Source organism: Zeus faber (assembly GCF_960531495.2).
Source record: "Zeus faber genome assembly, chromosome: 9".
NCBI lineage: Eukaryota > Metazoa > Chordata > Actinopteri > Zeiformes > Zeidae > Zeus > Zeus faber.
In genome coordinates, this window is record NC_137197.1 from 12,067,256 (window position 1) to 12,074,824 (window position 7,569).

At 39.5% G+C, this 7,569-nt stretch overlaps 1 pseudogene across 1 annotated transcript; it reads right to left on the minus strand.

The window, feature by feature from the left end:
* Positions 1 to 1,501: 1,501 nt before the first annotated feature.
* LOC307234736 (sodium- and chloride-dependent GABA transporter 2-like) lies at positions 1,502 to 6,715 on the minus strand (annotated as a pseudogene). Its single transcript has 10 exons — positions 6,660 to 6,715; positions 5,126 to 5,217; positions 4,900 to 5,033; positions 3,456 to 3,596; positions 3,222 to 3,309; positions 2,953 to 3,085; positions 2,723 to 2,857; positions 2,520 to 2,623; positions 2,225 to 2,318; positions 1,502 to 1,522 (listed from the first exon to the last, which is right to left on the minus strand). The product of its transcript is annotated as a sodium- and chloride-dependent GABA transporter 2-like (transcript).
* Between the last annotated feature and the right edge of the window lie 854 nt (positions 6,716 to 7,569).

A 7,569-nucleotide genomic window follows, 5' to 3' on the forward strand; every position in this document is an offset into this window, starting at 1 on the left:
AGATTTTATGCATTGCATTAAACATATGGAACCATCAACAAATGAGGACTATCAGATTGAATTCAATTAACATCTATTGTCACTAATTATTCTAAATTGTATGTTATGGAAATGGATGTTTCAATTCCTTATGAGCAATGGACCAATGGTATGCAATATATATTCAAAATATTTAGTGTGTTCTAGTACAGTTCTAATACATTTACTAGTCACTAAAAACATCCACATTTTATTGAACTAGATTATCTTCTCACAATGTAGTTGATTTTGTCCAATTTTAACCGAAAACACCCAGTAATACTTTTGGTGAATTACAAGGTCATCTAATTACCTATTGGATCAAATATTAAAGGTTTTAAATTAAAAGAGATTCACTTTTATCCTCATTAATGATTATGCAGGGGATAATGACGATGACCAAGTGTCATAAGACCCGTGGCTCAAAGAGATAAGTTGTTGGATGAGAACTCCAGTGTCAGAGGATTTGAGAGTGTGATGCCCGGTGACAGCACACAGAGACAATGATTTGGACCCAGTTGTGTGGTGTGTGTGGGACTTATCCAGCTTGGTTGTCTGCTCAAATTGTTTGATTCAAGGAACAGGACTTGGATGGAAAAATCAGGACTTGGACCTGTGACAGTTTTCGATCTGTCTACACCCATTTTGGGTCTTGAGTGTCTGTTTTAGGACTAGATAGGGAATCATATATTTTAGCACAGCAATTAAGGGTAATTTTAGACAATACAATATTACAATATTTCATAATATCCTCCATATAGAGCAATGCATAATGTGATGCATCAGACTAGGTTTTGTACTGATGATCCTTGTAGTGCTGTTAACAAGTTTATTGTTACTTTGGCTTATTCACCTGGTTGATTTATCTTATGTAATGAATTCAGACAACATACGTACATTTGGTCTGTTGTGTTGGAGCCATGGACTCAAATAAAAAAGCCCCACAGTCTGTGAGAATTCCATCTCTAAAAAGAGATTACTCACTGTTACTCTCCTCAGCCCACCATGTCTGTGTCCGCTCTCTACATTCTGTAATAGACTTTTTTTTTCTAATTCTAAATATTGGGATACTTATGGGATGTGAGTGATGCACAGTGCTGATCACCTGAGTGACAAAGGAAAACAGAGTTTTTCCAGAGTTTGTAACATTTTAAAATACACTATCAACAAGCTGTTTTGATGAGTAATCCATCAAAAAAATGTTACAAGTGACAGCAAGAAAAGGCACTGGTCACTGATCAATAAAAACCTTGTATGCAATTAATAGTGACTCATAAAATTGAAATAGATACTAGTAACAATCAGCATAGAAACTAGTCTGTTTTATACATTCAAATTTTTTATTATGTAGGCTGTTGCGGACACCGCAATTTCCCTCTGGGGATGAATCAAGTACTTATCTAGCTTTCTAAAACAAATACCTATGTCAGTGCTGTCAGGTGAACCCAAATGCAAGACACACACTCACTCTGCCACACGTCACTCAAGTGGTGTTTTCAGTGCCCTCCGGCACAGAGACACAGACAATGGGGTTGAGAACACATCAGTTTGTAAATGTTGTTTGTTTCCATCTTTATTTGCCTCACCGTTGTAAAAAATAAAAAATAAAAGAGAACACACCAGTTTATTGTAGAGAGGGGCTCGATAGAACAAGCCCTTGAGCAGATGGAAACATATCATGACAAGGGCTCCTCTCCTGTGTGTGTGGGCATGGGGGTTTTACTCGGTGCTCGTTAGACCAATCAATGAGCAAGAGGTGTACAGCCACACTGATACTGGGCCCAATTACCTCGACCTGGACAGGCTGTATTATTTAATGTGGTTATCAGTCAAGAGCTTTTTAACCTTGACTCAATTATTGACTCAGTTATAATTAATATTACCAAGTAAGACAAGTTTATGTTCAATAAAGTATTAGTATTGATCCAATAATAACTACGTGTTCTGAGTTAAATATTGACCATGGACTTTCAAACTAAAGTGTCACCAAACGTTATTTGAATTATAATATTATTTGAGCATTGAGTTGGATTCCATAAACTTTAAAATTGGATGACATCCAATATCTTTTCTTCTGCGCTTCCTTAATCATGAAGTAGCATATGTATGCCAGGTATGCCAGCTTACAGGTGACATCTACACATCATACATCTATCCTGTTGACAATATGATACTCTGTAATGCATGCGGGAGTAGAGGATGGTACTACAGCAATCCAGGCTGCATCGTAATTGGAGAAAACGACGAACCCGGCCACAAAACTAGTGCCACTGTTTAACAAGCACAGCCACAGACAGTCTCTGTAATAAATCAAAAGAGATATATTTAATGCTCCACTCTGAGCCATAACCAGGATAAAGTAGGTAAAGAAAATGGACGGATGGATGGATTTGCTTCATTCTTACTATTTGCAATGCCTTGCATCTTATCTGCTCAGACATTCAACTAAATTTGACATTTTGTTTAAGCAATGGAGGGCGTTTGATTGATACTCTTCTCACCTATAGCAGTTGTTGTGGTAGGTATTGTAGCTACCTTGCACAGTCAAGGCGCCCACCCCAATGCTGTATGAAATGAAGATCTGGGCACCGGCCTCCATCCACACCTGTTTTCACAAAGTGACTCTGAGAGGTAAAGGCAAGGCTTTTCATCCAACTTAATGACTGATCCTGGGCATGAATACTGTGTTACACTTGTCTATTACCTGTGGGTCTAAAAGGTGTGATGGTTCTGGGAGTAGATAGAATATAATTCCGTTTACAGTGCCAGGCAGAGTGAGTCCACGGATCAGCAAAATAACCAGCATGATGTAGGGGAACGTTGCAATGAAATACACCATCTGAAAATACAGATGTCACTCTTGATATTTATGAAAACAAACACACCAATGAATAACTACAGGACACTTTTACCAAAAACATTTCTGACAAATACCTTGCCTGTAGAGCGGACACCTTTCCAAATGCAAAAGTCACACATCACCCACATTGCCATGCTGCAAAGCAACACTTCCCACCTGATGCCGCCCAATTGGTCAATGCCTGATGAAATAGACAGTACTCGACGCCTATATAGGAGAGAAAAGATTGATAAAAGAGCATATTTAGGTAAACCTTCCATTTTTATAGCAAAAACCAAATGGCATCAAAGATTTCACCCATGTTTGTGGAGCTTCTATTTTTTGGCTTAATGCAGAGACATACTCCCAGAATTCTGTGGCGGCTGACGTTGTGTTGGTCTGGTTTCTATGTAAGATTGTGCCATTTAATGCAGAAAAGTCTACGCAATCATCTGAGCGAGAAGAAGTGCGTGTGACAGAGAGAGAGAAAAATAAAGTATAATATGCAGGTTCGTAAGCATGTGCTTTGGTGAATGAGTCCATGGTTAGTGTTTTAGAAGCGATTTTGAAGCAAAGCAAATTAAACCTTCAATCTTACCTGTGTTCCTGACGTTTGTGCAGCTGGCCCAGGGGAGCTGGGAGCTAAAGGAGAAGATCAGGTAGAGCAGGGCCAGCGCCAAGATCATAAGGTAACAAATACAGCTGTACAGCAGGATCAGCTGGCCTGCATAACCTATACCTGAAGGACAAGGTTTGGAACTTCAGTCGTTCCACTACCTGAGTGATTTCAAACATGCTGGCTCCAAAGTGAATAAGTTGTCAGAAGTGGTCATTTGGACAACCACAGTGATTCAATATACCAACCATCTGTTAAAGGTTACTGTTTGATCTGAGGGATTTATTTGTTTCTGCATTCTCTTCCTCCTCTTCTTGTTTCAAGAAATTACTTTTGTCAAGAACAGTTTTGGCTGATAGTTTTTTGTGTGTGATCATGGCTATGAGCATAAAATGGATAAACATAGATCAATAATCCTCTGAAAGATCAGTGCCGAAATTTGTCGTCTTCACTTGTTTAAATATAAATTTTGTTTTGGTCTAGGGTCTATGTGACTACAATATATATATATTTTTGTTAATGTCTGCTGTTTGTTATAAGTTATACAGAAACTTTTAAGGTGTTAATGGGGTAGGGTTTGTAGTGTTGGAGGGAGTGGGGTTAATAAGGTCACATTTACTTTTGTTCGCCTCTACCTAAGAAATATTCAGAAAAAAGCTAAAAATGAAGAATTCAAACAAAAATATCCACTCAAAATTCAAGATGCTTCCTTTACATTTTTTCCTTTACATAAATTGTGAGTAAGAATCTTTAGTTAGGGCAATTCAAATATGACTTCTAAAAAAGCGGTCCTGTGTCTCCTTTTGCCCATGGTCAATTTTAGAATGCATTTGGTGGAGAAACCGGTAGAAACCACTCGTTCTAGCGTTCTAAGCTTTACTCTGTAAGCAAATTTGGTAATACCTAGAATTAAAAATTGAAAACACTGTGACTTGAAAAGTAGGGAGCAATTGCTTTTGCAAAAATATCTTCCTATCGTTCCCATGTAGTTTCCTCCATCATAGCAAGATTAGAATGATGAGTCCTCGCTAAATATATGAACACATTGCAATTGTGACCAGATGCCTGATTTTTAAACAGCTTTTCAACTAAATATAATGATATTATTTTTGAATATGTACATATTTTACAAGACAACCTTCTGCTCAATGATTTATTTGAGGAACACATAAAATGCTCAAATGCAGGTTACAAATCATCATTCCCTGAACCACCAACAATTAGTGTTGTTTACATCTTGTGTGTGTAGCACAACTCCATTGTACACACCCTTCTGCTAAAAATCTATGAATCATTTGGGGAACACACCAAATGATCAAATGCAGGTTACAAATCATCATTCCCTGAATCCTCCACACTGTTTGTTTATTACACATTTTCAGCTTGAATGTGAAACACAACTCCATTGTATCTCAGCGGGAAGTACCTTCTGCCAGGGGACAGACCCATGTTGTTTAGGGATGGCACTCTCCTGGGTGTACTGGCCCATGGTGGTCTCCAACAGAAACAGAGGCACGCCGCACGTCAGCACAAACACCATGTACGGTACCAAGAAAGGCACTTGGACGCACAGAGAAACAAACCAATCAAACAGTGAAAGTCGAGGCCTCCAATTGTTGTCCAAAGAAGTGGCCAGCGTGTTAAAGTCCTACCCCCTCCATTTTTGTAGCAGAGGTATGGAAACCTCCAGACGTTTCCTAAGCCGACGACATTCCCCGCTACGGCCAGGAGGAACTCTGTCTTACTGGCTCAGTCTCCCCTCTCCAGCACCTTCACCTTCCCCATCTCAAGTTTCTCTGTCTGCTCCTGTTTTACCCCCTTTGACCTGGTGTTCCTCTCCAATTCGAACATTTCTTATCTTCTCAAGCGGAATGACTCAAGGCAGTATTTATTGACTCACAGTCTGTGTTCGGCATTAACCCAACCGGTCTCAGCTGAGTGACAAATGTTTTATTATTTTTCTAATTAAAAATGCCACTCAGACACTCGATATGTCTTTTAGAGTAAGGGGGGGTGGTGCAGGGACATCAGGCACAAACGCTTTGTGCCCCAGATTGTGCCCCAGTTGTTAAAGATTCTGTTCTGCAGCCAATCATCTTTGACCCATTATGTGCCCCATTCCTCCGTACCCAGTCCCCACACTATTTTTAGTTGTTTTATTTGGAGGTGCCAATCTGGGCACACAGAGTGCCGTGTTCGATCCACACATATAAAAATATAGTTATGATTCCCCTTATTTATAATTCCTCATTGAAATGTTATCCCTGTGCATTTTCTATCTGTTTTATCATGTTATTGTAATACATACTGACTGACAAAATAAAAAAAATAAAAAATGACTGCTCGACTTGAATCTCAGTCGACTGATGGGTTTCTGACTGATGATTCGACTTGTCGGCTTTCACGAGCCATCCCTAACTAATTTCCGTACAGGCTATGTATGGTAAGATATGGTATTATGATGTGTTGTACTTTACAAAGGAAACATTATTTATGAAATAATACATGAAAATATTAAGTGGACAAACTTCTGATAAAATCGTTCTTTCCCCACATTTTGATAATATTTGTCATATATATAGAATGCATCTACTCTTTCAACGATTTTGCATCTTTTTGCTGACTTAAAACCATTGCATAAATTATAACACAAAATATTTATTTGGCACAAACATTTAAAAAAATAATATATTGTGACACTCAAATTTGGACATAATGCTTTATTTTGATGTTACATTTTGAAATCATATTTGGTATCATACATGTATGATTGCAATGGAGCACCTGAACCAAAATAAGAGCAAACCTCCACCTTACACTTACATACTCCATGGAACACATACTACGGTCCAAGACACTTTTTTAGATATTAAACCTTGAATTGAAAACAATCTTATCAAATTCTTGTTTGTAATACTCCTCCACAAGTATTTGCAATTTTCTCAATTTATTTATAAAAACACAACAAAATGGTTTCATCAGCTTTTTGGCCTTTGAGCTGCATTATTGTTTCTTTTCAAGGCTAAGAGCTTTGTTTGATGTGTCTGAATCCAGCAGTGAACACAATGACGAGAGCTTGACATGCAAAAATACATAAAAAATGTGCACCTAATAGCACAAAAAAGTTTCTGTTTTCCTGTCTCTTAGCCCCTCCTTCTGCCCGGGGTTTAGATGGCAGGGCCTCACGTTACCGCCCCGATCCCATACTGGGAGCTCTGCCCAGCTTGAGCAGCAGCTAGCATCGTACCTCACCCACAGGGGCTGAGATGACACCTCTTCCCACTCAGGCAAATTCATTGGAGGGTCTCCCTTTTCTAATGTGGACTTTGGGTGGCTGGGATTCCCCCTCTTCCCAGCGGTGCCCCTTTCTAGCTCCTGTGGCTCCAGGTGTCAGGAGGGCCCCTGCCAGACCATACCCCGGAAGCGAGGGGCTGCGGAGAAGAGTGAAAATGCCCTCCCCCAGCTGGAAGGAGGCAAGGCAGGAGCGCCCCCCGCTGTCCAACACCACCAGAGAGGAGCATCAGTTGGAGTTGGTGGACTGGGGTGTACAGGACCAATCTACTTGTTTGTGGTGTAAGACGGAGGAGACAGGAGTCAGAATCCTGGAAGAGGAAGGGTCCTCCAAGAGGTTCCAAGGGGGTCCGCAGTAAAATGATTGAAACTATTTAATTTCAGCATTATTTTATTTCAACAGTAAATTTAAGTAATTTCCTCCTGGGATTATTAAAGTAATTCTGATTCTGAACAGTATCGGCTGTTTTGATCCTAGCCTCACTTATCTCACTAACTCTAGTATAGACAGGTATGCAGGTTGGGACTACATAATATCTTAACAATAACAATCACCAATTGGGGTCCCAGAGACAGAATCTTATCAAATTGGATCTGATGCCTAATGCGTATCAAATGACATGAAGTATAAGAGTATAAGAAGAATAAGAAGGACATCAAATGACATGACATGAGCACCACGAGTATTGATAATACTACATATGAGTGTGGACGGGTGTTCTGGACCAGGGCCAGGGAATTAGAGAGATAGGAGGAAGGCTGAGGCAAAACAGCGCCTGTTGACATGTATTAATTAATAACTGAA